This window comes from Phyllobates terribilis, unplaced genomic scaffold (assembly GCF_046119375.1).
Source record: "Phyllobates terribilis strain yellow unplaced genomic scaffold, ASM4611937v1 Scaffold_437__1_contigs__length_1545540, whole genome shotgun sequence".
NCBI classification, from domain to species: Eukaryota; Metazoa; Chordata; class Amphibia; order Anura; family Dendrobatidae; genus Phyllobates; species Phyllobates terribilis.
Genome location: NW_027363197.1, coordinates 1,174,387 through 1,198,501, shown reverse-complemented (window position 1 = coordinate 1,198,501; position 24,115 = coordinate 1,174,387). Strand labels below are relative to the sequence as shown.

The following is a 24,115-nucleotide window of genomic DNA, read 5'->3' as shown; positions in this document are numbered from 1 at the left end:
AAATTTCTTTTTTGGTTTGCTACAATGCCTTTTCTGAAACGTTGTCTCCTTCTGCTGGAACACTGACTTCTTTCATTTAATGCCTGCAGACTATAAAAGAGAACCCAACCCAAAAAGTTTGGTTGATTAGTCTGTGGCATTCTGTTAAACTGTTGCTTATGGCGGTCTCTGTGAGCTTCTCAGCGACATTCAGCCAGCCAGGTATCCTGCCTGCAGTAGATGGAATGTGGCAATGGAACGCTGGCTGCGCGTGTCATAATAGGCTCTGAGCCTTTATATACCTGTGCACAGCAGCAGCCACCTTCAGTCTGCTGCTGGACAGCCAGCAGCAGCAGCAGCAGGAGAGGTATGTAATCAGGAGCCCTCCTGCTAAGGGTAGACAGCTGCTCGTTCCACCCCACCCCCCGCCTTAATTGGTTCTCCTCCCTTCCAACGGTGTTGAGGCGGGTGGGAACAGCAGGGGGTGAAGGTGATGTGTTTAAAGAGGTGGAGTTATGCAGATCTAAAACGCGTGGATTGCAGCAGCAGCAAGCCGAAAAGTGCAGGCATGTAAGGGATCTAGAGGTTGACAACATGTCTTCTTAACGGGAGTCCAGGAGCTCATCTCCACAAATGGACTTTTCAGGATCCTTGGGTGGCTCCGTAGTTTGAAACCAATTCTGGTTATCGCTTCTCGGCCTTTTGGCTAAGATCAAGTGTAGTATCTGTTCTTATCAGTTTAATATCTGATACGTCCCCTATCTGGGGACCATATATTAAATGGATTTTTAGAACAGGGAGATGGAAAAAGAGCTTGCTCTGTCCACTCCACGCATTGACCTGGTATTGCAGTATCTCCAGGACCGGTGCACCCCTTCTTTAATGCAGTTTCTAAAATCAGAAAGAATTGAATTCAATGTTTTTTGTTCATTTTGCTTGTTTGTCGGATTTGGGGATGGACTCTTTGGCTTTGCTTTTCTTCTCCTCATTGGATTTTTCATGTTCAAAGTTGCAGAAGCCAGATTACAAGCTCATTTTGGTTCAACTTCAGCAACTGTGCATTGCATTGCCATGTAATGTGATGCAATGCTATCTTTCTAGCTCTCCCTTTTTACTTCCTTTTGGATAAACAGACATATTAGGCAAGCATTTTGGAGCTTTCACCTAAATAACTACAGGTGGTGAGATAAGCTGCACAATATAATTGACCTTTCAGTATATTGTTGCACACACACCATCTATTTAGCAAATGCCCTTGTTATCAACAGCAGCCTTTTAAACTCACCTGAGCTAACAGGTATGTGCGCTGGTTACTCTGCTGCGCTTTAAATTTCTTTTTTGGTTTGCTACAATGCCTTTTCTGAAACGTTGTCTCCTTCTGCTGGAACACTGACTTCTTTCATTTAATGCCTGCAGACTATAAAAGAGAACCCAACCCAAAAAGTTTGGTTGATTAGTCTGTGGCATTCTGTTAAACTGTTGCTTATGGCGGTCTCTGTGAGCTTCTCAGCGACATTCAGCCAGCCAGGTATCCTGCCTGCAGTAGATGGAATGTGGCAATGGAACGCTGGCTGCGCGTGTCATAATAGGCTCTGAGCCTTTATATACCTGTGCACAGCAGCAGCCACCTTCAGTCTGCTGCTGGACAGCCAGCAGCAGCAGCAGCAGGAGAGGTATGTAATCAGGAGCCCTCCTGCTAAGGGTAGACAGCTGCTCGTTCCACCCCACCCCCCGCCTTAATTGGTTCTCCTCCCTTCCAACGGTGTTGAGGCGGGTGGGAACAGCAGGGGGTGAAGGTGCTGTGTTTAAAGAGGTGGAGTTATGCAGATCTAAAACGCGTGGATTGCAGCAGCAGCAAGCCGAAAAGTGCAGGCATGTAAGGGATCTAGAGGTTGACAACATGTCTTCTTAACGGGAGTCCAGGAGCTCATCTCCACAAATGGACTTTTCAGGATCCTTGGGTGGCTCCGTAGTTTGAAACCAATTCTGGTTATCGCTTCTCGGCCTTTTGGCTAAGATCAAGTGTAGTATCTGTTCTTATCAGTTTAATATCTGATACGTCCCCTATCTGGGGACCATATATTAAATGGATTTTTAGAACAGGGAGATGGAAAAAGAGCTTGCTCTGTCCACTCCACGCATTGACCTGGTATTGCAGTATCTCCAGGACCGGTGCACCCCTTCTTTAATGCAGTTTCTAAAATCAGAAAGAATTGAATTCAATGTTTTTTGTTCATTTTGCTTGTTTGTCGGATTTGGGGATGGACTCTTTGGCTTTGCTTTTCTTCTCCTCATTGGATTTTTCATGTTCAAAGTTGCAGAAGCCAGATTACAAGCTCATTTTGGTTCAACTTCAGCAACTGTGCATTGCATTGCCATGTAATGTGATGCAATGCTATCTTTCTAGCTCTCCCTTTTTACTTCCTTTTGGATAAACAGACATATTAGGCAAGCATTTTGGAGCTTTCACCTAAATAACTACAGGTGGTGAGATAAGCTGCACAATATAATTGACCTTTCAGTATATTGTTGCACACACACCATCTATTTAGCAAATGCCCTTGTTATCAACAGCAGCCTTTTAAACTCACCTGAGCTAACAGGTATGTGCGCTGGTTACTCTGCTGCGCTTTAAATTTCTTTTTTGGTTTGCTACAATGCCTTTTCTGAAACGTTGTCTCCTTCTGCTGGAACACTGACTTCTTTCATTTAATGCCTGCAGACTATAAAAGAGAACCCAACCCAAAAAGTTTGGTTGATTAGTCTGTGGCATTCTGTTAAACTGTTGCTTATGGCGGTCTCTGTGAGCTTCTCAGCGACATTCAGCCAGCCAGGTATCCTGCCTGCAGTAGATGGAATGTGGCAATGGAACGCTGGCTGCGCGTGTCATAATAGGCTCTGAGCCTTTATATACCTGTGCACAGCAGCAGCCACCTTCAGTCTGCTGCTGGACAGCCAGCAGCAGCAGCAGCAGGAGAGGTATGTAATCAGGAGCCCTCCTGCTAAGGGTAGACAGCTGCTCGTTCCACCCCACCCCCCGCCTTAATTGGTTCTCCTCCCTTCCAACGGTGTTGAGGCGGGTGGGAACAGCAGGGGGTGAAGGTGCTGTGTTTAAAGAGGTGGAGTTATGCAGATCTAAAACGCGTGGATTGCAGCAGCAGCAAGCCGAAAAGTGCAGGCATGTAAGGGATCTAGAGGTTGACAACATGTCTTCTTAACGGGAGTCCAGGAGCTCATCTCCACAAATGGACTTTTCAGGATCCTTGGGTGGCTCCGTAGTTTGAAACCAATTCTGGTTATCGCTTCTCGGCCTTTTGGCTAAGATCAAGTGTAGTATCTGTTCTTATCAGTTTAATATCTGATACGTCCCCTATCTGGGGACCATATATTAAATGGATTTTTAGAACAGGGAGATGGAAAAAGAGCTTGCTCTGTCCACTCCACGCATTGACCTGGTATTGCAGTATCTCCAGGACCGGTGCACCCCTTCTTTAATGCAGTTTCTAAAATCAGAAAGAATTGAATTCAATGTTTTTTGTTCATTTTGCTTGTTTGTCGGATTTGGGGATGGACTCTTTGGCTTTGCTTTTCTTCTCCTCATTGGATTTTTCATGTTCAAAGTTGCAGAAGCCAGATTACAAGCTCATTTTGGTTCAACTTCAGCAACTGTGCATTGCATTGCCATGTAATGTGATGCAATGCTATCTTTCTAGCTCTCCCTTTTTACTTCCTTTTGGATAAACAGACATATTAGGCAAGCATTATGGAGCTTTCACCTAAATAACTACAGGTGGTGAGATAAGCTGCACAATATAATTGAATTTTCAGAATATTGTTGCACACACACCATCTATTTAGCAAATGCCCTTGTTATCAACAGCAGCCTTTTAAACTCACCTGAGCTAACAGGTATGTGCGCTGGTTACTCTGCTGCGCTTAAAATTTCTTTTTTGGTTTGCTACAATGCCTTTTCTGAAACGTTGTCTCCTTCTGCTGGAACACTGACTTCTTTCATTTAATGCCTGCAGACTATAAAAGAGAACCCAACCCAAAAAGTTTGGTTGATTAGTCTGTGGCATTCTGTTAAACTGTTGCTTATGGCGGTCTCTGTGAGCTTCTCAGCGACATTCAGCCAGCCAGGTATCCTGCCTGCAGTAGATGGAATGTGGCAATGGAACGCTGGCTGCGCGTGTCATAATAGGCTCTGAGCCTTTATATACCTGTGCACAGCAGCAGCCACCTTCAGTCTGCTGCTGGACAGCCAGCAGCAGCAGCAGCAGGAGAGGTATGTAATCAGGAGCCCTCCTGCTAAGGGTAGACAGCTGCTCGTTCCACCCCACCCCCCGCCTTAATTGGTTCTCCTCCCTTCCAACGGTGTTGAGGCGGGTGGGAACAGCAGGGGGTGAAGGTGCTGTGTTTAAAGAGGTGGAGTTATGCAGATCTAAAACGCGTGGATTGCAGCAGCAGCAAGCCGAAAAGTGCAGGCATGTAAGGGATCTAGAGGTTGACAACATGTCTTCTTAACGGGAGTCCAGGAGCTCATCTCCACAAATGGACTTTTCAGGATCCTTGGGTGGCTCCGTAGTTTGAAACCAATTCTGGTTATCGCTTCTCGGCCTTTTGGCTAAGATCAAGTGTAGTATCTGTTCTTATCAGTTTAATATCTGATACGTCCCCTATCTGGGGACCATATATTAAATGGATTTTTAGAACAGGGAGATGGAAAAAGAGCTTGCTCTGTCCACTCCACGCATTGACCTGGTATTGCAGTATCTCCAGGACCGGTGCACCCCTTCTTTAATGCAGTTTCTAAAATCAGAAAGAATTGAATTCAATGTTTTTTGTTCATTTTGCTTGTTTGTCGGATTTGGGGATGGACTCTTTGGCTTTGCTTTTCTTCTCCTCATTGGATTTTTCATGTTCAAAGTTGCAGAAGCCAGATTACAAGCTCATTTTGGATCAACTTCAGCAACTGTGCATTGCATTGCCATGTAATGTGATGCAATGCTATCTTTCTAGCTCTCCCTTTTTACTTCCTTTTGGATAAACAGACATATTAGGCAAGCATTTTGGAGCTTTCACCTAAATAACTACAGGTGGTGAGATAAGCTGCACAATATAATTGACCTTTCAGTATATTGTTGCACACACACCATCTATTTAGCAAATGCCCTTGTTATCAACAGCAGCCTTTTAAACTCACCTGAGCTAACAGGTATGTGCGCTGGTTACTCTGCTGCGCTTAAAATTTCTTTTTTGGTTTGCTACAATGCCTTTTCTGAAACGTTGTCTCCTTCTGCTGGAACACTGACTTCTTTCATTTAATGCCTGCAGACTATAAAAGAGAACCCAACCCAAAAAGTTTGGTTGATTAGTCTGTGGCATTCTGTTAAACTGTTGCTTATGGCGGTCTCTGTGAGCTTCTCAGCGACATTCAGCCAGCCAGGTATCCTGCCTGCAGTAGATGGAATGTGGCAATGGAACGCTGGCTGCGCGTGTCATAATAGGCTCTGAGCCTTTATATACCTGTGCACAGCAGCAGCCACCTTCAGTCTGCTGCTGGACAGCCAGCAGCAGCAGCAGCAGGAGAGGTATGTAATCAGGAGCCCTCCTGCTAAGGGTAGACAGCTGCTCGTTCCACCCCACCCCCCGCCTTAATTGGTTCTCCTCCCTTCCAACGGTGTTGAGGCGGGTGGGAACAGCAGGGGGTGAAGGTGCTGTGTTTAAAGAGGTGGAGTTATGCAGATCTAAAACGCGTGGATTGCAGCAGCAGCAAGCCGAAAAGTGCAGGCATGTAAGGGATCTAGAGGTTGACAACATGTCTTCTTAACGGGAGTCCAGGAGCTCATCTCCACAAATGGACTTTTCAGGATCCTTGGGTGGCTCCGTAGTTTGAAACCAATTCTGGTTATCGCTTCTCGGCCTTTTGGCTAAGATCAAGTGTAGTATCTGTTCTTATCAGTTTAATATCTGATACGTCCCCTATCTGGGGACCATATATTAAATGGATTTTTAGAACAGGGAGATGGAAAAAGAGCTTGCTCTGTCCACTCCACGCATTGACCTGGTATTGCAGTATCTCCAGGACCGGTGCACCCCTTCTTTAATGCAGTTTCAAAAATCAGAAAGAATTGAATTCAATGTTTTTTGTTCATTTTGCTTGTTTGTCGGATTTGGGGATGGACTCTTTGGCTTTGCTTTTCTTCTCCTCATTGGATTTTTCATGTTCAAAGTTGCAGAAGCCAGATTACAAGCTCATTTTGGTTCAACTTCAGCAACTGTGCATTGCATTGCCATGTAATGTGATGCAATGCTATCTTTCTAGCTCTCCCTTTTTACTTCCTTTTGGATAAACAGACATATTAGGCAAGCATTTTGGAGCTTTCACCTAAATAACTACAGGTGGTGAGATAAGCTGCACAATATAATTGACCTTTCAGTATATTGTTGCACACACACCATCTATTTAGCAAATGCCCTTGTTATCAACAGCAGCCTTTTAAACTCACCTGAGCTAACAGGTATGTGCGCTGGTTACTCTGCTGCGCTTAAAATTTCTTTTTTGGTTTGCTACAATGCCTTTTCTGAAACGTTGTCTCCTTCTGCTGGAACACTGACTTCTTTCATTTAATGCCTGCAGACTATAAAAGGGAACCCAACCCAAAAAGTTTGGTTGATTAGTCTGTGGCATTCTGTTAAACTGTTGCTTATGGCGGTCTCTGTGAGCTTCTCAGCGACATTCAGCCAGCCAGGTATCCTGCCTGCAGTAGATGGAATGTGGCAATGGAACGCTGGCTGCGCGTGTCATAATAGGCTCTGAGCCTTTATATACCTGTGCACAGCAGCAGCCACCTTCAGTCTGCTGCTGGACAGCCAGCAGCAGCAGCAGCAGGAGAGGTATGTAATCAGGAGCCCTCCTGCTAAGGGTAGACAGCTGCTCGTTCCACCCCACCCCCCGCCTTAATTGGTTCTCCTCCCTTCCAACGGTGTTGAGGCGGGTGGGAACAGCAGGGGGTGAAGGTGCTGTGTTTAAAGAGGTGGAGTTATGCAGATCTAAAACGCGTGGATTGCAGCAGCAGCAAGCCGAAAAGTGCAGGCATGTAAGGGATCTAGAGGTTGACAACATGTCTTCTTAACGGGAGTCCAGGAGCTCATCTCCACAAATGGACTTTTCAGGATCCTTGGGTGGCTCCGTAGTTTGAAACTAATTCTGGTTATCGCTTCTCGGCCTTTTGGCTAAGATCAAGTGTAGTATCTGTTCTTATCAGTTTAATATCTGATACGTCCCCTATCTGGGGACCATATATTAAATGGATTTTTAGAACAGGGAGATGGAAAAAGAGCTTGCTCTGTCCACTCCACGCATTGACCTGGTATTGCAGTATCTCCAGGACCGGTGCACCCCTTCTTTAATGCAGTTTCTAAAATCAGAAAGAATTGAATTCAATGTTTTTTGTTCATTTTGCTTGTTTGTCGGATTTGGGGATGGACTCTTTGGCTTTGCTTTTCTTCTCCTCATTGGATTTTTCATGTTCAAAGTTGCAGAAGGCAGATTACAAGCTCATTTTGGTTCAACTTCAGCAACTGTGCATTGCATTGCCATGTAATGTGATGCAATGCTATCTTTCTAGCTCTCCCTTTTTACTTCCTTTTGGATAAACAGACATATTATTCAAGCATTTTGGAGCTTTCACCTAAATAACTACAGGTGGTGAGATAAGCTGCACAATATAATTGACCTTTCAGTATATTGTTGCACACACACCATCTATTTAGCAAATGCCCTTGTTATCAACAGCAGCCTTTTAAACTCACTTGAGCTAACAGGTATGTGCGCTGGTTACTCTGCTGCGCTTAAAATTTCTTTTTTGGTTTGCTACAATGCCTTTTCTGAAACGTTGTCTCCTTCTGCTGGAACACTGACTTCTTTCATTTAATGCCTGCAGACTATAAAAGAGAACCCAACCCAAAAAGTTTGGTTGATTAGTCTGTGGCATTCTGTTAAACTGTTGCTTATGGCGGTCTCTGTGAGCTTCTCAGCGACATTCAGCCAGCCAGGTATCCTGCCTGCAGTAGATGGAATGTGGCAATGGAACGCTGGCTGCGCGTGTCATAATAGGCTCTGAGCCTTTATATACCTGTGCACAGCAGCAGCCACCTTCAGTCTGCTGCTGGACAGCCAGCAGCAGCAGCAGCAGGAGAGGTATGTAATCAGGAGCCCTCCTGCTAAGGGTAGACAGCTGCTCGTTCCACCCCACCCCCCGCCTTAATTGGTTCTCCTCCCTTCCAACGGTGTTGAGGCGGGTGGGAACAGCAGGGGGTGAAGGTGCTGTGTTTAAAGAGGTGGAGTTATGCAGATCTAAAACGCGTGGATTGCAGCAGCAGCAAGCCGAAAAGTGCAGGCATGTAAGGGATCTAGAGGTTGACAACATGTCTTCTTAACGGGAGTCCAGGAGCTCATCTCCACAAATGGACTTTTCAGGATCCTTGGGTGGCTCCGTAGTTTGAAACCAATTCTGGTTATCGCTTCTCGGCCTTTTGGCTAAGATCAAGTGTAGTATCTGTTCTTATCAGTTTAATATCTGATACGTCCCCTATCTGGGGACCATATATTAAATGGATTTTTAGAACAGGGAGATGGAAAAAGAGCTTGCTCTGTCCACTCCACGCATTGACCTGGTATTGCAGTATCTCCAGGACCGGTGCACCCCTTCTTTAATGCAGTTTCTAAAATCAGAAAGAATTGAATTCAATGTTTTTTGTTCATTTTGCTTGTTTGTCGGATTTGGGGATGGACTCTTTGGCTTTGCTTTTCTTCTCCTCATTGGATTTTTCATGTTCAAAGTTGCAGAAGCCAGATTACAAGCTCATTTTGGTTCAACTTCAGCAACTGTGCATTGCATTGCCATGTAATGTGATGCAATGCTATCTTTCTAGCTCTCCCTTTTTACTTCCTTTTGGATAAACAGACATATTAGGCAAGCATTTTGGAGCTTTCACCTAAATAACTACAGGTGGTGAGATAAGCTGCACAATATAATTGACCTTTCAGTATATTGTTGCACACACACCATCTATTTAGCAAATGCCCTTGTTATCAACAGCAGCCTTTTAAACTCACCTGAGCTAACAGGTATGTGCGCTGGTTACTCTGCTGCGCTTAAAATTTCTTTTTTGGTTTGCTACAATGCCTTTTCTGAAACGTTGTCTCCTTCTGCTGGAACACTGACTTCTTTCATTTAATGCCTGCAGACTATAAAAGAGAACCCAACCCAAAAAGTTTGGTTGATTAGTCTGTGGCATTCTGTTAAACTGTTGCTTATGGCGGTCTCTGTGAGCTTCTCAGCGACATTCAGCCAGCCAGGTATCCTGCCTGCAGTAGATGGAATGTGGCAATGGAACGCTGGCTGCGCGTGTCATAATAGGCTCTGAGCCTTTATATACCTGTGCACAGCAGCAGCCACCTTCAGTCTGCTGCTGGACAGCCAGCAGCAGCAGCAGCAGGAGAGGTATGTAATCAGGAGCCCTCCTGCTAAGGGTAGACAGCTGCTCGTTCCACCCCACCCCCCGCCTTAATTATTTCTCCTCCCTTCCAACGGTGTTGAGGCGGGTGGGAACAGCAGGGGGTGAAGGTGCTGTGTTTAAAGAGGTGGAGTTATGCAGATCTAAAACGCGTGGATTGCAGCAGCAGCAAGCCGAAAAGTGCAGGCATGTAAGGGATCTAGAGGTTGACAACATGTCTTCTTAACGGGAGTCCAGGAGCTCATCTCCACAAATGGACTTTTCAGGATCCTTGGGTGGCTCCGTAGTTTGAAACCAATTCTGGTTATCGCTTCTCGGCCTTTTGGCTAAGATCAAGTGTAGTATCTGTTCTTATCAGTTTAATATCTGATACGTCCCCTATCTGGGGACCATATATTAAATGGATTTTTAGAACAGGGAGATTGAAAAAGAGCTTGCTCTGTCCACTCCACGCATTGACCTGGTATTGCAGTATCTCCAGGACCGGTGCACCCCTTCTTTAATGCAGTTTCTAAAATCAGAAAGAATTGAATTCAATGTTTTTTGTTCATTTTGCTTGTTTGTCGGATTTGGGGATGGACTCTTTGGCTTTGCTTTTCTTCTCCTCATTGGATTTTTCATGTTCAAAGTTGCAGAAGCCAGATTACAAGCTCATTTTGGTTCAACTTCAGCAACTGTGCATTGCATTGCCATGTAATGTGATGCAATGCTATCTTTCTAGCTCTCCCTTTTTACTTCCTTTTGGATAAACAGACATATTAGGCAAGCATTTTGGAGCTTTCACCTAAATAACTACAGGTGGTGAGATAAGCTGCACAATATAATTGACCTTTCAGTATATTGTTGCACACACACCATCTATTTAGCAAATGCCCTTGTTATCAACAGCAGCCTTTTAAACTCACCTGAGCTAACAGGTATGTGCGCTGGTTACTCTGCTGCGCTTAAAATTTCTTTTTTGGTTTGCTACAATGCCTTTTCTGAAACGTTGTCTCCTTCTGCTGGAACACTGACTTCTTTCATTTAATGCCTGCAGACTATAAAAGAGAACCCAACCCAAAAAGTTTGGTTGATTAGTCTGTGGCATTCTGTTAAACTGTTGCTTATGGCGGTCTCTGTGAGCTTCTCAGCGACATTCAGCCAGCCAGGTATCCTGCCTGCAGTAGATGGAATGTGGCAATGGAACGCTGGCTGCGCGTGTCATAATAGGCTCTGAGCCTTTATATACCTGTGCACAGCAGCAGCCACCTTCAGTCTGCTGCTGGACAGCCAGCAGCAGCAGCAGCAGGAGAGGTATGTAATCAGGAGCCCTCCTGCTAAGGGTAGACAGCTGCTCGTTCCACCCCACCCCCCGCCTTAATTGGTTCTCCTCCCTTCCAACGGTGTTGAGGCGGGTGGGAACAGCAGGGGGTGAAGGTGCTGTGTTTAAAGAGGTGGAGTTATGCAGATCTAAAACGCGTGGATTGCAGCAGCAGCAAGCCGAAAAGTGCAGGCATGTAAGGGATCTAGAGGTTGACAACATGTCTTCTTAACGGGAGTCCAGGAGCTCATCTCCACAAATGGACTTTTCAGGATCCTTGGGTGGCTCCGTAGTTTGAAACCAATTCTGGTTATCGCTTCTCGGCCTTTTGGCTAAGATCAAGTGTAGTATCTGTTCTTATCAGTTTAATATCTGATACGTCCCCTATCTGGGGACCATATATTAAATGGATTTTTAGAACAGGGAGATGGAAAAAGAGCTTGCTCTGTCCACTCCACGCATTGACCTGGTATTGCAGTATCTCCAGGACCGGTGCACCCCTTCTTTAATGCAGTTTCTAAAATCAGAAAGAATTGAATTCAATGTTTTTTGTTCATTTTGCTTGTTTGTCGGATTTGGGGATGGACTCTTTGGCTTTGCTTTTCTTCTCCTCATTGGATTTTTCATGTTCAAAGTTGCAGAAGCCAGATTACAAGCTCATTTTGGTTCAACTTCAGCAACTGTGCATTGCATTGCCATGTAATGTGATGCAATGCTATCTTTCTAGCTCTCCCTTTTTACTTCCTTTTGGATAAACAGACATATTAGGCAAGCATTTTGGAGCTTTCACCTAAATAACTACAGGTGGTGAGATAAGCTGCACAATATAATTGACCTTTCAGTATATTGTTGCACACACACCATCTATTTAGCAAATGCCCTTGTTATCAACAGCAGCCTTTTAAACTCACCTGAGCTAACAGGTATGTGCGCTGGTTACTCTGCTGCGCTTAAAATTTCTTTTTTGGTTTGCTACAATGCCTTTTCTGAAACGTTGTCTCCTTCTGCTGGAACACTGACTTCTTTCATTTAATGCCTGCAGACTATAAAAGAGAACCCAACCCAAAAAGTTTGGTTGATTAGTCTGTGGCATTCTGTTAAACTGTTGCTTATGGCGGTCTCTGTGAGCTTCTCAGCGACATTCAGCCAGCCAGGTATCCTGCCTGCAGTAGATGGAATGTGGCAATGGAACGCTGGCTGCGCGTGTCATAATAGGCTCTGAGCCTTTATATACCTGTGCACAGCAGCAGCCACCTTCAGTCTGCTGCTGGACAGCCAGCAGCAGCAGCAGGAGAGGTATGTAATCAGGAGCCCTCCTGCTAAGGGTAGACAGCTGCTCGTTCCACCCCACCCCCCGCCTTAATTGGTTCTCCTCCCTTCCAACGGTGTTGAGGCGGGTGGGAACAGCAGGGGGTGAAGGTGCTGTGTTTAAAGAGGTGGAGTTATGCAGATCTAAAACGCGTGGATTGCAGCAGCAGCAAGCCGAAAAGTGCAGGCATGTAAGGGATCTAGAGGTTGACAACATGTCTTCTTAACGGGAGTCCAGGAGCTCATCTCCACAAATGGACTTTTCAGGATCCTTGGGTGGCTCCGTAGTTTGAAACCAATTCTGGTTATCGCTTCTCGGCCTTTTGGCTAAGATCAAGTGTAGTATCTGTTCTTATCAGTTTAATATCTGATACGTCCCCTATCTGGGGACCATATATTAAATGGATTTTTAGAACAGGGAGATGGAAAAAGAGCTTGCTCTGTCCACTCCACGCATTGACCTGGTATTGCAGTATCTCCAGGACCGGTGCACCCCTTCTTTAATGCAGTTTCTAAAATCAGAAAGAATTGAATTCAATGTTTTTTGTTCATTTTGCTTGTTTGTCGGATTTGGGGATGGACTCTTTGGCTTTGCTTTTCTTCTCCTCATTGGATTTTTCATGTTCAAAGTTGCAGAAGCCAGATTACAAGCTCATTTTGGTTCAACCTCCGCAACTGTGCATTGCATTGCCATGTAATGTGATGCAATGCTATCTTTCTAGCTCTCCCTTTTTACTTCCTTTTGGATAAACAGACATATTAGGCAAGCATTTTGGAGCTTTCACCTAAATAACTACAGGTGGTGAGATAAGCTGCACAATATAATTGACCTTTCAGTATATTGTTGCACACACACCATCTATTTAGCAAATGCCCTTGTTATCAACAGCAGCCTTTTAAACTCACCTGAGCTAACAGGTATGTGCGCTGGTTACTCTGCTGCGCTTAAAATTTCTTTTTTGGTTTGCTACAATGCCTTTTCTGAAACGTTGTCTCCTTCTGCTGGAACACTGACTTCTTTCATTTAATGCCTGCAGACTATAAAAGAGAACCCAACCCAAAAAGTTTGGTTGATTAGTCTGTGGCATTCTGTTAAACTGTTGCTTATGGCGGTCTCTGTGAGCTTCTCAGCGACATTCAGCCAGCCAGGTATCCTGCCTGCAGTAGATGGAATGTGGCAATGGAACGCTGGCTGCGCGTGTCATAATAGGCTCTGAGCCTTTATATACCTGTGCACAGCAGCAGCCACCTTCAGTCTGTTGCTGGACAGCCAGCAGCAGCAGCAGCAGGAGAGGTATGTAATCAGGAGCCCTCCTGCTAAGGGTAGACAGCTGCTCGTTCCACCCCACCCCCCGCCTTAATTGGTTCTCCTCCCTTCCAACGGTGTTGAGGCGGGTGGGAACAGCAGGGGGTGAAGGTGCTGTGTTTAAAGAGGTGGAGTTATGCAGATCTAAAACGCTTGGATTGCAGCAGCAGCAAAGCCGAAAAGTGCAGGCATGTAAGGGATCTAGAGGTTGACAACATGTCTTCTTAACGGGAGTCCAGGAGCTCATCTCCACAAATGGACTTTTCAGGATCCTTGGGTGGCTCCGTAGTTTGAAACCAATTCTGGTTATCGCTTCTCGGCCTTTTGGCTAAGATCAAGTGTAGTATCTGTTCTTATCAGTTTAATATCTGATACGTCCCCTATCTGGGGACCATATATTAAATGGATTTTTAGAACAGGGAGATGGAAAAAGAGCTTGCTCTGTCCACTCCACGCATTGACCTGGTATTGCAGTATCTCCAGGACCGGTGCACCCCTTCTTTAATGCAGTTTCTAAAATCAGAAAGAATTGAATTCAATGTTTTTTGTTCATTTTGCTTGTTTGTCGTATTTGGGGATGGACTCTTTGGCTTTGCTTTTCTTCTCCTCATTGGATTTTTCATGTTCAAAGTTGCAGAAGCCAGATTACAAGCTCATTTTGGTTCAACTTCAGCAACTGTGCATTGCATTGCCATGTAATGTGATGCAATGCTATCTTTCTAGCTCTCCCTTTTTACTTCCTTTTGGATAAACAGACATATTAGGCAAGCATTTTGGAGCTTTCACCTAAATAACTACAGGTGGTGAGATAAGCTGCACAATATAATTGACCTTTCAGTATATTGTTGCACACACACCATCTATTTAGCAAATGCCCTTGTTATCAACAGCAGCCTTTTAAACTCACCTGAGCTAACAGGTATGTGCGCTGGTTACTCTGCTGCGCTTAAAATTTATTTTTTGGTTTGCTACAATGCCTTTTCTGAAACGTTGTCTCCTTCTGCTGGAACACTGACTTCTTTCATTTAATGCCTGCAGACTATAAAAGAGAACCCAACCCAAAAAGTTTGGTTGATTAGTCTGTGGCATTCTGTTAAACTGTTGCTTATGGCGGTCTCTGTGAGCTTCTCAGCGACATTCAGCCAGCCAGGTATCCTGCCTGCAGTAGATGGAATGTGGCAATGGAACGCTGGCTGCGCGTGTCATAATAGGCTCTGAGCCTTTATATACCTGTGCACAGCAGCAGCCACCTTCAGTCTGCTGCTGGACAGCCAGCAGCAGCAGCAGCAGGAGAGGTATGTAATCAGGAGCCCTCCTGCTAAGGGTAGACAGCTGCTCGTTCCACCCCACCCCCCGCCTTAATTGGTTCTCCTCCCTTCCAACGGTGTTGAGGCGGGTGGGAACAGCAGGGGGTGAAGGTGCTGTGTTTAAAGAGGTGGAGTTATGCAGATCTAAAACGCGTGGATTGCAGCAGCAGCAAGCCGAAAAGTGCAGGCATGTAAGGGATCTAGAGGTTGACAACATGTCTTCTTAACGGGAGTCCAGGAGCTCATCTCCACAAATGGACTTTTCAGGATCCTTGGGTGGCTCCGTAGTTTGAAACCAATTCTGGTTATCGCTTCTCGGCCTTTTGGCTAAGATCAAGTGTAGTATCTGTTCTTATCAGTTTAATATCTGATACGTCCCCTATCTGGGGACCATATATTAAATGGATTTTTAGAACAGGGAGATGGAAAAAGAGCTTGCTCTGTCCACTCCACGCATTGACCTGGTATTGCAGTATCTCCAGGACCGGTGCACCCCTTCTTTAATGCAGTTTCTAAAATCAGAAAGAATTGAATTCAATGTTTTTTGTTCATTTTGCTTGTTTGTCGGATTTTGGGATGGACTCTTTGGCTTTGCTTTTCTTCTCCTCATTGGATTTTTCATGTTCAAAGTTGCAGAAGCCAGATTACAAGCTCATTTTGGTTCAACTTCAGCAACTGTGCATTGCATTGCCATGTAATGTGATGCAATGCTATCTTTCTAGCTCTCCCTTTTTACTTCCTTTTGGATAAACAGACATATTAGGCAAGCATTTTGGAGCTTTCACCTAAATAACTACAGGTGGTGAGATAAGCTGCACAATATAATTGACCTTTCAGTATATTGTTGCACACACACCATCTATTTAGCAAATGCCCTTGTTATCAACAGCAGCCTTTTAAACTCACCTGAGCTAACAGGTATGTGCGCTGGTTACTCTGCTGCGCTTAAAATTTCTTTTTTGGTTTGCTACAATGCCTTTTCTGAAACGTTGTCTCCTTCTGCTGGAACACTGACTTCTTTCATTTAATGCCTGCAGACTATAAAAGAGAACCCAACCCAAAAAGTTTGGTTGATTAGTCTGTGGCATTCTGTTAAACTGTTGCTTATGGCGGTCTCTGTGAGCTTCTCAGCGACATTCAGCCAGCCAGGTATCCTGCCTGCAGTAGATGGAATGTGGCAATGGAACGCTGGCTGCGCGTGTCATAATAGGCTCTGAGCCTTTATATACCTGTGCACAGCAGCAGCCACCTTCAGTCTGCTGCTGGACAGCCAGCAGCAGCAGCAGGAGAGGTATGTAATCAGGAGCCCTCCTGCTAAGGGTAGACAGCTGCTCGTTCCACCCCACCCCCCGCCTTAATTGGTTCTCCTCCCTTCCAACGGTGTTGAGGCGGGTGGGAACAGCAGGGGGTGAAGGTGCTGTGTTTAAAGAGGTGGAGTTATGCAGATCTAAAACGCGTGGATTGCAGCAGCAGCAAGCCGAAAAGTGCAGGCATGTAAGGGATCTAGAGGTTGACAACATGTCTTCTTAACGGGAGTCCAGGAGCTCATCTCCACAAATGGACTTTTCAGGATCCTTGGGTGGCTCCGTAGTTTGAAACCAATTCTGGTTATCGCTTCTCGGCCTTTTGGCTAAGATCAAGTGTAGTATCTGTTCTTATCAGTTTAATATCTGATACGTCCCCTATCTGGGGACCATATATTAAATGGATTTTTAGAACAGGGAGATGGAAAAAGAGCTTGCTCTGTCCACTCCACGCATTGACCTGGTATTGCAGTATCTCCAGGACCGGTGCACCCCTTCTTTAATGCAGTTTCTAAAATCAGAAAGAATTGAATTCAATGTTTTTTGTTCATTTTGCTTGTTTGTCGGATTTGGGGATGGACTCTTTGGCTTTGCTTTTCTTCTCCTCATTGGATTTTTCATGTTCAAAGTTGCAGAAGCCAGATTACAAGCTCATTTTGGTTCAACCTCCGCAACTGTGCATTGCATTGCCATGTAATGTGATGCAATGCTATCTTTCTAGCTCTCCCTTTTTACTTCCTTTTGGATAAACAGACATATTAGGCAAGCATTTTGGAGCTTTCACCTAAATAACTACAGGTGGTGAGATAAGCTGCACAATATAATTGACCTTTCAGTATATTGTTGCACACACACCATCTATTTAGCAAATGCCCTTGTTATCAACAGCAGCCTTTTAAACTCACCTGAGCTAACAGGTATGTGCGCTGGTTACTCTGCTGCGCTTAAAATTTCTTTTTTGGTTTGCTACAATGCCTTTTCTGAAACGTTGTCTCCTTCTGCTGGAACACTGACTTCTTTCATTTAATGCCTGCAGACTATAAAAGAGAACCCAACCCAAAAAGTTTGGTTGATTAGTCTGTGGCATTCTGTTAAACTGTTGCTTATGGCGGTCTCTGTGAGCTTCTCAGCGACATTCAGCCAGCCAGGTATCCTGCCTGCAGTAGATGGAATGTGGCAATGGAACGCTGGCTGCGCGTGTCATAATAGGCTCTGAGCCTTTATATACCTGTGCACAGCAGCAGCCACCTTCAGTCTGTTGCTGGACAGCCAGCAGCAGCAGCAGCAGGAGAGGTATGTAATCAGGAGCCCTCCTGCTAAGGGTAGACAGCTGCTCGTTCCACCCCACCCCCCGCCTTAATTGGTTCTCCTCCCTTCCAACGGTGTTGAGGCGGGTGGGAACAGCAGGGGGTGAAGGTGCTGTGTTTAAAGAGGTGGAGTTATGCAGATCTAAAACGCTTGGATTGCAGCAGCAGCAAAGCAGAAAAGTGCAGGCATGTAAGGGATCTAGAGGTTGACAACATGTCTTCTTAACGGGAGTCCAGGAGCTCATCTCCACAAATGGACTTTTCAGGATCCTTGGGTGGCTCCGTAGTTTGAAACCAATTCTGGTTATCGCTTCTCGGCCTTTTGGCTAAGATCAAGTGTAGTATCTGTTCTTATCAGTTTAATATCTGATACGTCCCCTATCTGGGGACCATATATTAAATGGATTTTTAGAACAGGGAGATGAAAAAGAGCTTGCTCTGTCCACTCCACGCATTGACCTGGTATTGCAGTATCTCCAGGACCGGTGCACCCCTTCTTTAATGCAGTTTCTAAAATCAGAAAGAATTGAATTCAATGTTTTTTGTTCATTTTGCTTGTTTGTCGGATTTGGGGATGGACTCTTTGGCTTTGCTTTTCTTCTCCTCATTGGATTTTTCATGTTCAAAGTTGCAGAAGCCAGATTACAAGCTCATTTTGGTTCAACTTCAGCAACTGTGCATTGCATTGCCATGTAATGTGATGCAATGCTATCTTTCTAGCTCTCCCTTTTTACTTCCTTTTGGATAAACAGACATATTAGGCAAGCATTTTGGAGCTTTCACCTAAATAACTACAGGTGGTGAGATAAGCTGCACAATATAATTGACCTTTCAGTATATTGTTGCACACACACCATCTATTTAGCAAATGCCCTTGTTATCAACAGCAGCCTTTTAAACTCACCTGAGCTAACAGGTATGTGCGCTGGTTACTCTGCTGCGCTTAAAATTTCTTTTTTGGTTTGCTACAATGCCTTTTCTGAAACGTTGTCTCCTTCTGCTGGAACACTGACTTCTTTCATTTAATGCCTGCAGACTATAAAAGAGAACCCAACCCAAAAAGTTTGGTTGATTAGTCTGTGGCATTCTGTTAAACTGTTGCTTATGGCGGTCTCTGTGAGCTTCTCAGCGACATTCAGCCAGCCAGGTATCCTGCCTGCAGTAGATGGAATGTGGCAATGGAACGCTGGCTGCGCGTGTCATAATAGGCTCTGAGCCTTTATATACCTGTGCACAGCAGCAGCCACCTTCAGTCTGCTGCTGGACAGCCAGCAGCAGCAGCAGCAGGAGAGGTATGTAATCAGGAGCCCTCCTGCTAAGGGTAGACAGCTGCTCGTTCCACCCCACCCCCCGCCTTAATTGGTTCTCCTCCCTTCCAACGGTGTTGAGGCGGGTGGGAACAGCAGGGGGTGAAGGTGCTGTGTTTAAAGAGGTGGAGTTATGCAGATCTAAAACGCGTGGATTGCAGCAGCAGCAAGCCGAAAAGTGCAGGCATGTAAGGGATCTAGAGGTTGACAACATGTCTTCTTAACGGGAGTCCAGGAGCTCATCTCCACAAATGGACTTTTCAGGATCCTTGGGTGGCTCCGTAGTTTGAAACCAATTCTGGTTATCGCTTCTCGGCCTTTTGGCTAAGATCAAGTGTAGTATCTGTTCTTATCAGTTTAATATCTGATACGTCCCCTATCTGGGGACCATATATTAAATGGATTTTTAGAACAGGGAGATGGAAAAAGAGCTTGCTCTGTCCACTCCACGCATTGACCTGGTATTGCAGTATCTCCAGGACCGGTGCACCCCTTCTTTAATGCAGTTTCTAAAATCAGAAAGAATTGAATTCAATGTTTTTTGTTCATTTTGCTTGTTTGTCGGATTTGGGGATGGACTCTTTGGCTTTGCTTTTCTTCTCCTCATTGGATTTTTCATGTTCAAAGTTGCAGAAGCCAGATTACAAGCTCATTTTGGTTCAACCTCCGCAACTGTGCATTGCATTGCCATGTAATGTGATGCAATGCTATCTTTCTAGCTCTCCCTTTTTACTTCCTTTTGGATAAACAGACATATTAGGCAAGCATTTTGGAGCTTTCACCTAAATAACTACAGGTGGTGAGATAAGCTGCACAATATAATTGACCTTTCAGTATATTGTTGCACACACACCATCTATTTAGCAAATGCCCTTGTTATCAACAGCAGCCTTTTAAACTCACCTGAGCTAACAGGTATGTGCGCTGGTTACTCTGCTGCGCTTAAAATTTCTTTTTTGGTTTGCTACAATGCCTTTTCTGAAACGTTGTCTCCTTCTGCTGGAACACTGACTTCTTTCATTTAATGCCTGCAGACTATAAAAGAGAACCCAACCCAAAAAGTTTGGTTGATTAGTCTGTGGCATTCTGTTAAACTGTTGCTTATGGCGGTCTCTGTGAGCTTCTCAGCGACATTCAGCCAGCCAGGTATCCTGCCTGCAGTAGATGGAATGTGGCAATGGAACGCTGGCTGCGCGTGTCATAATAGGCTCTGAGCCTTTATATACCTGTGCACAGCAGCAGCCACCTTCAGTCTGTTGCTGGACAGCCAGCAGCAGCAGCAGCAGGAGAGGTATGTAATCAGGAGCCCTCCTGCTAAGGGTAGACAGCTGCTCGTTCCACCCCACCCCCCGCCTTAATTGGTTCTCCTCCCTTCCAACGGTGTTGAGGCGGGTGGGAACAGCAGGGGGTGAAGGTGCTGTGTTTAAAGAGGTGGAGTTATGCAGATCTAAAACGCTTGGATTGCAGCAGCAGCAAAGCAGAAAAGTGCAGGCATGTAAGGGATCTAGAGGTTGACAACATGTCTTCTTAACGGGAGTCCAGGAGCTCATCTCCACAAATGGACTTTTCAGGATCCTTGGGTGGCTCCGTAGTTTGAAACCAATTCTGGTTATCGCTTCTCGGCCTTTTGGCTAAGATCAAGTGTAGTATCTGTTCTTATCAGTTTAATATCTGATACGTCCCCTATCTGGGGACCATATATTAAATGGATTTTTAGAACAGGGAGATGGAAAAAGAGCTTGCTCTGTCCACTCCACGCATTGACCTGGTATTGCAGTATCTCCAGGACCGGTGCACCCCTTCTTTAATGCAGTTTCTAAAATCAGAAAGAATTGAATTCAATGTTTTTTGTTCATTTTGCTTGTTTGTCGGATTTGGGGATGGACTCTTTGGCTTTGCTTTTCTTCTCCTCATTGGATTTTTCATGTTCAAAGTTGCAGAAGCCAGATTACAAGCTCATTTTGGTTCAACTTCAGCAACTGTGCATTGCATTGCCATGTAATGTGATGCAATGCTATCTTTCTAGCTCTCCCTTTTTACTTCCTTTTGGATAAACAGACATATTAGGCAAGCATTTTGGAGCTTTCACCTAAATAACTACAGGTGGTGAGATAAGCTGCACAATATAATTGACCTTTCAGTATATTGTTGCACACACACCATCTATTTAGCAAATGCCCTTGTTATCAACAGCAGCCTTTTAAACTCACCTGAGCTAACAGGTATGTGCGCTGGTTACTCTGCTGCGCTTAAAATTTCTTTTTTGGTTTGCTACAATGCCTTTTCTGAAACGTTGTCTCCTTCTGCTGGAACACTGACTTCTTTCATTTAATGCCTGCAGACTATAAAAGAGAACCCAACCCAAAAAGTTTGGTTGATTAGTCTGTGGCATTCTGTTAAACTGTTGCTTATGGCGGTCTCTGTGAGCTTCTCAGCGACATTCAGCCAGCCAGGTATCCTGCCTGCAGTAGATGGAATGTGGCAATGGAACGCTGGCTGCGCGTGTCATAATAGGCTCTGAGCCTTTATATACCTGTGCACAGCAGCAGCCACCTTCAGTCTGCTGCTGGACAGCCAGCAGCAGCAGCAGCAGGAGAGGTATGTAATCAGGAGCCCTCCTGCTAAGGGTAGACAGCTGCTCGTTCCACCCCACCCCCCGCCTTAATTGGTTCTCCTCCCTTCCAACGGTGTTGAGGCGGGTGGGAACAGCAGGGGGTGAAGGTGCTGTGTTTAAAGAGGTGGAGTTATGCAGATCTAAAACGCGTGGATTGCAGCAGCAGCAAGCCGAAAAGTGCAGGCATGTAAGGGATCTAGAGGTTGACAACATGTCTTCTTAACGGGAGTCCAGGAGCTCATCTCCACAAATGGACTTTTCAGGATCCTTGGGTGGCTCCGTAGTTTGAAACCAATTCTGGTTATCGCTTCTCGGCCTTTTGGCTAAGATCAAGTGTAGTATCTGTTCTTATCAGTTTAATATCTGATACGTCCCCTATCTGGGGACCATATATTAAATGGATTTTTAGAACAGGGAGATGGAAAAAGAGCTTGCTCTGTCCACTCCACGCATTGACCTGGTATTGCAGTATCTCCAGGACCGGTGCACCCCTTCTTTAATGCAGTTTCTAAAATCAGAAAGAATTGAATTCAATGTTTTTTGTTCATTTTGCTTGTTTGTCGGATTTGGGGATGGACTCTTTGGCTTTGCTTTTCTTCTCCTCATTGGATTTTTCATGTTCAAAGTTGCAGAAGCCAGATTACAAGCTCATTTTGGTTCAACTTCAGCAACTGTGCATTGCATTGCCATGTAATGTGATGCAATGCTATCTTTCTAGCTCTCCCTTTTTACTTCCTTTTGGATAAACAGACATATTAGGCAAGCATTTTGGAGCTTTCACCTAAATAACTACAGGTGGTGAGATAAGCTGCACAATATAATTGACCTTTCAGTATATTGTTGCACACACACCATCTATTTAGCAAATGCCCTTGTTATCAACAGCAGCCTTTTAAACTCACCTGAGCTAACAGGTATGTGCGCTGGTTACTCTGCTGCGCTTAAAATTTCTTTTTTGGTTTGCTACAATGCCTTTTCTGAAACGTTGTCTCCTTCTGCTGGAACACTGACTTCTTTCATTTAATGCCTGCAGACTATAAAAGAGAACCCAACCCAAAAAGTTTGGTTGATTAGTCTGTGGCATTCTGTTAAACTGTTGCTTATGGCGGTCTCTGTGAGCTTCTCAGCGACATTCAGCCAGCCAGGTATCCTGCCTGCAGTAGATGGAATGTGGCAATGGAACGCTGGCTGCGCGTGTCATAATAGGCTCTGAGCCTTTATATACCTGTGCACAGCAGCAGCCACCTTCAGTCTGCTGCTGGACAGCCAGCAGCAGCAGCAGCAGGAGAGGTATGTAATCAGGAGCCCTCCTGCTAAGGGTAGACAGCTGCTCGTTCCACCCCACCCCCCGCCTTAATTGGTTCTCCTCCCTTCCAACGGTGTTGAGGCGGGTGGGAACAGCAGGGGGTGAAGGTGCTGTGTTTAAAGAGGTGGAGTTATGCAGATCTAAAACGCGTGGATTGCAGCAGCAGCAAGCCGAAAAGTGCAGGCATGTAAGGGATCTAGAGGTTGACAACATGTCTTCTTAACGGGAGTCCAGGAGCTCATCTCCACAAATGGACTTTTCAGGATCCTTGGGTGGCTCCGTAGTTTGAAACCAATTCTGGTTATCGCTTCTCGGCCTTTTGGCTAAGATCAAGTGTAGTATCTGTTCTTATCAGTTTAATATCTGATACGTCCCCTATCTGGGGACCATATATTAAATGGATTTTTAGAACAGGGAGATGGAAAAAGAGCTTGCTCTGTCCACTCCACGCATTGACCTGGTATTGCAGTATCTCCAGGACCGGTGCACCCCTTCTTTAATGCAGTTTCTAAAATCAGAAAGAATTGAATTCAATGTTTTTTGTTCATTTTGCTTGTTTGTCGGATTTGGGGATGGACTCTTTGGCTTTGCTTTTCTTCTCCTCATTGGATTTTTCATGTTCAAAGTTGCAGAAGCCAGATTACAAGCTCATTTTGGTTCAACTTCAGCAACTGTGCATTGCATTGCCATGTAATGTGATGCAATGCTATCTTTCTAGCTCTCCCTTTTTACTTCCTTTTGGATAAACAGACATATTAGGCAAGCATTTTGGAGCTTTCACCTAAATAACTACAGGTGGTGAGATAAGCTGCACAATATAATTGACCTTTCAGTATATTGTTGCACACACACCATCTATTTAGCAAATGCCCTTGTTATCAACAGCAGCCTTTTAAACTCACCTGAGCTAACAGGTATGTGCGCTGGTTACTCTGCTGCGCTTAAAATTTCTTTTTTGGTTTGCTACAATGCCTTTTCTGAAACGTTGTCTCCTTCTGCTGGAACACTGACTTCTTTCATTTAATGCCTGCAGACTATAAAAGAGAACCCAACCCAAAAAGTTTGGTTGATTAGTCTGTGGCATTCTGTTAAACTGTTGCTTATGGCGGTCTCTGTGAGCTTCTCAGCGACATTCAGCCAGCCAGGTATCCTGCCTGCAGTAGATGGAATGTGGCAATGGAACGCTGGCTGCGCGTGTCATAATAGGCTCTGAGCCTTTATATACCTGTGCACAGCAGCAGCCACCTTCAGTCTGCTGCTGGACAGCCAGCAGCAGCAGCAGCAGGAGAGGTATGTAATCAGGAGCCCTCCTGCTAAGGGTAGACAGCTGCTCGTTCCACCCCACCCCCCGCCTTAATTGGTTCTCCTCCCTTCCAACGGTGTTGAGGCGGGTGGGAACAGCAGGGGGTGAAGGTGCTGTGTTTAAAGAGGTGGAGTTATGCAGATCTAAAACGCGTGGATTGCAGCAGCAGCAAGCCGAAAAGTGCAGGCATGTAAGGGATCTAGAGGTTGACAACATGTCTTCTTAACGGGAGTCCAGGAGCTCATCTCCACA

General features: G+C 45.1%; 18 non-coding genes across 18 annotated transcripts; all 18 read left to right on the top strand.

Moving 5' to 3' along the window:
* Window positions 1-665: 665 nt before the first annotated feature.
* Window positions 666-856, top strand: LOC141228995 (U2 spliceosomal RNA). The gene has a single exon (XR_012295787.1). It is a non-coding gene; the product is annotated as a U2 spliceosomal RNA (small nuclear RNA).
* Window positions 857-1,971: 1,115 nt separating this feature from the next.
* LOC141228993 (U2 spliceosomal RNA) lies at window positions 1,972-2,162 on the top strand. Its single transcript, XR_012295785.1, has one exon. It is a non-coding gene; the product is annotated as a U2 spliceosomal RNA (small nuclear RNA).
* Window positions 2,163-3,277: 1,115 nt separating this feature from the next.
* LOC141228992 (U2 spliceosomal RNA) lies at window positions 3,278-3,468 on the top strand. The gene has a single exon (XR_012295784.1). It is a non-coding gene; the product is annotated as a U2 spliceosomal RNA (small nuclear RNA).
* A 1,115-nt stretch (window positions 3,469-4,583) lies between these two features.
* On the top strand, window positions 4,584-4,774 carry LOC141228991 (U2 spliceosomal RNA). The gene has a single exon (XR_012295783.1). It is a non-coding gene; the product is annotated as a U2 spliceosomal RNA (small nuclear RNA).
* A 1,115-nt stretch (window positions 4,775-5,889) lies between these two features.
* LOC141228989 (U2 spliceosomal RNA) lies at window positions 5,890-6,080 on the top strand. Its single transcript, XR_012295782.1, has one exon. It is a non-coding gene; the product is annotated as a U2 spliceosomal RNA (small nuclear RNA).
* A 1,115-nt stretch (window positions 6,081-7,195) lies between these two features.
* LOC141228988 (U2 spliceosomal RNA) lies at window positions 7,196-7,386 on the top strand. The gene has a single exon (XR_012295781.1). It is a non-coding gene; the product is annotated as a U2 spliceosomal RNA (small nuclear RNA).
* Window positions 7,387-8,501: 1,115 nt separating this feature from the next.
* On the top strand, window positions 8,502-8,692 carry LOC141228987 (U2 spliceosomal RNA). The gene has a single exon (XR_012295780.1). It is a non-coding gene; the product is annotated as a U2 spliceosomal RNA (small nuclear RNA).
* Window positions 8,693-9,807: 1,115 nt separating this feature from the next.
* LOC141228241 (U2 spliceosomal RNA) lies at window positions 9,808-9,998 on the top strand. The gene has a single exon (XR_012295159.1). It is a non-coding gene; the product is annotated as a U2 spliceosomal RNA (small nuclear RNA).
* A 1,115-nt stretch (window positions 9,999-11,113) lies between these two features.
* Window positions 11,114-11,304, top strand: LOC141228986 (U2 spliceosomal RNA). The gene has a single exon (XR_012295779.1). It is a non-coding gene; the product is annotated as a U2 spliceosomal RNA (small nuclear RNA).
* Window positions 11,305-12,416: 1,112 nt separating this feature from the next.
* LOC141228985 (U2 spliceosomal RNA) lies at window positions 12,417-12,607 on the top strand. Its single transcript, XR_012295778.1, has one exon. It is a non-coding gene; the product is annotated as a U2 spliceosomal RNA (small nuclear RNA).
* Window positions 12,608-13,723: 1,116 nt separating this feature from the next.
* Window positions 13,724-13,914, top strand: LOC141228984 (U2 spliceosomal RNA). The gene has a single exon (XR_012295777.1). It is a non-coding gene; the product is annotated as a U2 spliceosomal RNA (small nuclear RNA).
* A 1,115-nt stretch (window positions 13,915-15,029) lies between these two features.
* On the top strand, window positions 15,030-15,220 carry LOC141228983 (U2 spliceosomal RNA). Its single transcript, XR_012295776.1, has one exon. It is a non-coding gene; the product is annotated as a U2 spliceosomal RNA (small nuclear RNA).
* Window positions 15,221-16,332: 1,112 nt separating this feature from the next.
* On the top strand, window positions 16,333-16,523 carry LOC141228981 (U2 spliceosomal RNA). Its single transcript, XR_012295774.1, has one exon. It is a non-coding gene; the product is annotated as a U2 spliceosomal RNA (small nuclear RNA).
* Window positions 16,524-17,639: 1,116 nt separating this feature from the next.
* Window positions 17,640-17,829, top strand: LOC141228240 (U2 spliceosomal RNA). Its single transcript, XR_012295158.1, has one exon. It is a non-coding gene; the product is annotated as a U2 spliceosomal RNA (small nuclear RNA).
* Window positions 17,830-18,944: 1,115 nt separating this feature from the next.
* On the top strand, window positions 18,945-19,135 carry LOC141228980 (U2 spliceosomal RNA). The gene has a single exon (XR_012295773.1). It is a non-coding gene; the product is annotated as a U2 spliceosomal RNA (small nuclear RNA).
* A 1,116-nt stretch (window positions 19,136-20,251) lies between these two features.
* On the top strand, window positions 20,252-20,442 carry LOC141228979 (U2 spliceosomal RNA). Its single transcript, XR_012295772.1, has one exon. It is a non-coding gene; the product is annotated as a U2 spliceosomal RNA (small nuclear RNA).
* Window positions 20,443-21,557: 1,115 nt separating this feature from the next.
* LOC141228978 (U2 spliceosomal RNA) lies at window positions 21,558-21,748 on the top strand. The gene has a single exon (XR_012295771.1). It is a non-coding gene; the product is annotated as a U2 spliceosomal RNA (small nuclear RNA).
* A 1,115-nt stretch (window positions 21,749-22,863) lies between these two features.
* LOC141228977 (U2 spliceosomal RNA) lies at window positions 22,864-23,054 on the top strand. The gene has a single exon (XR_012295770.1). It is a non-coding gene; the product is annotated as a U2 spliceosomal RNA (small nuclear RNA).
* The last annotated feature ends 1,061 nt before the right edge of the window (window positions 23,055-24,115 follow it).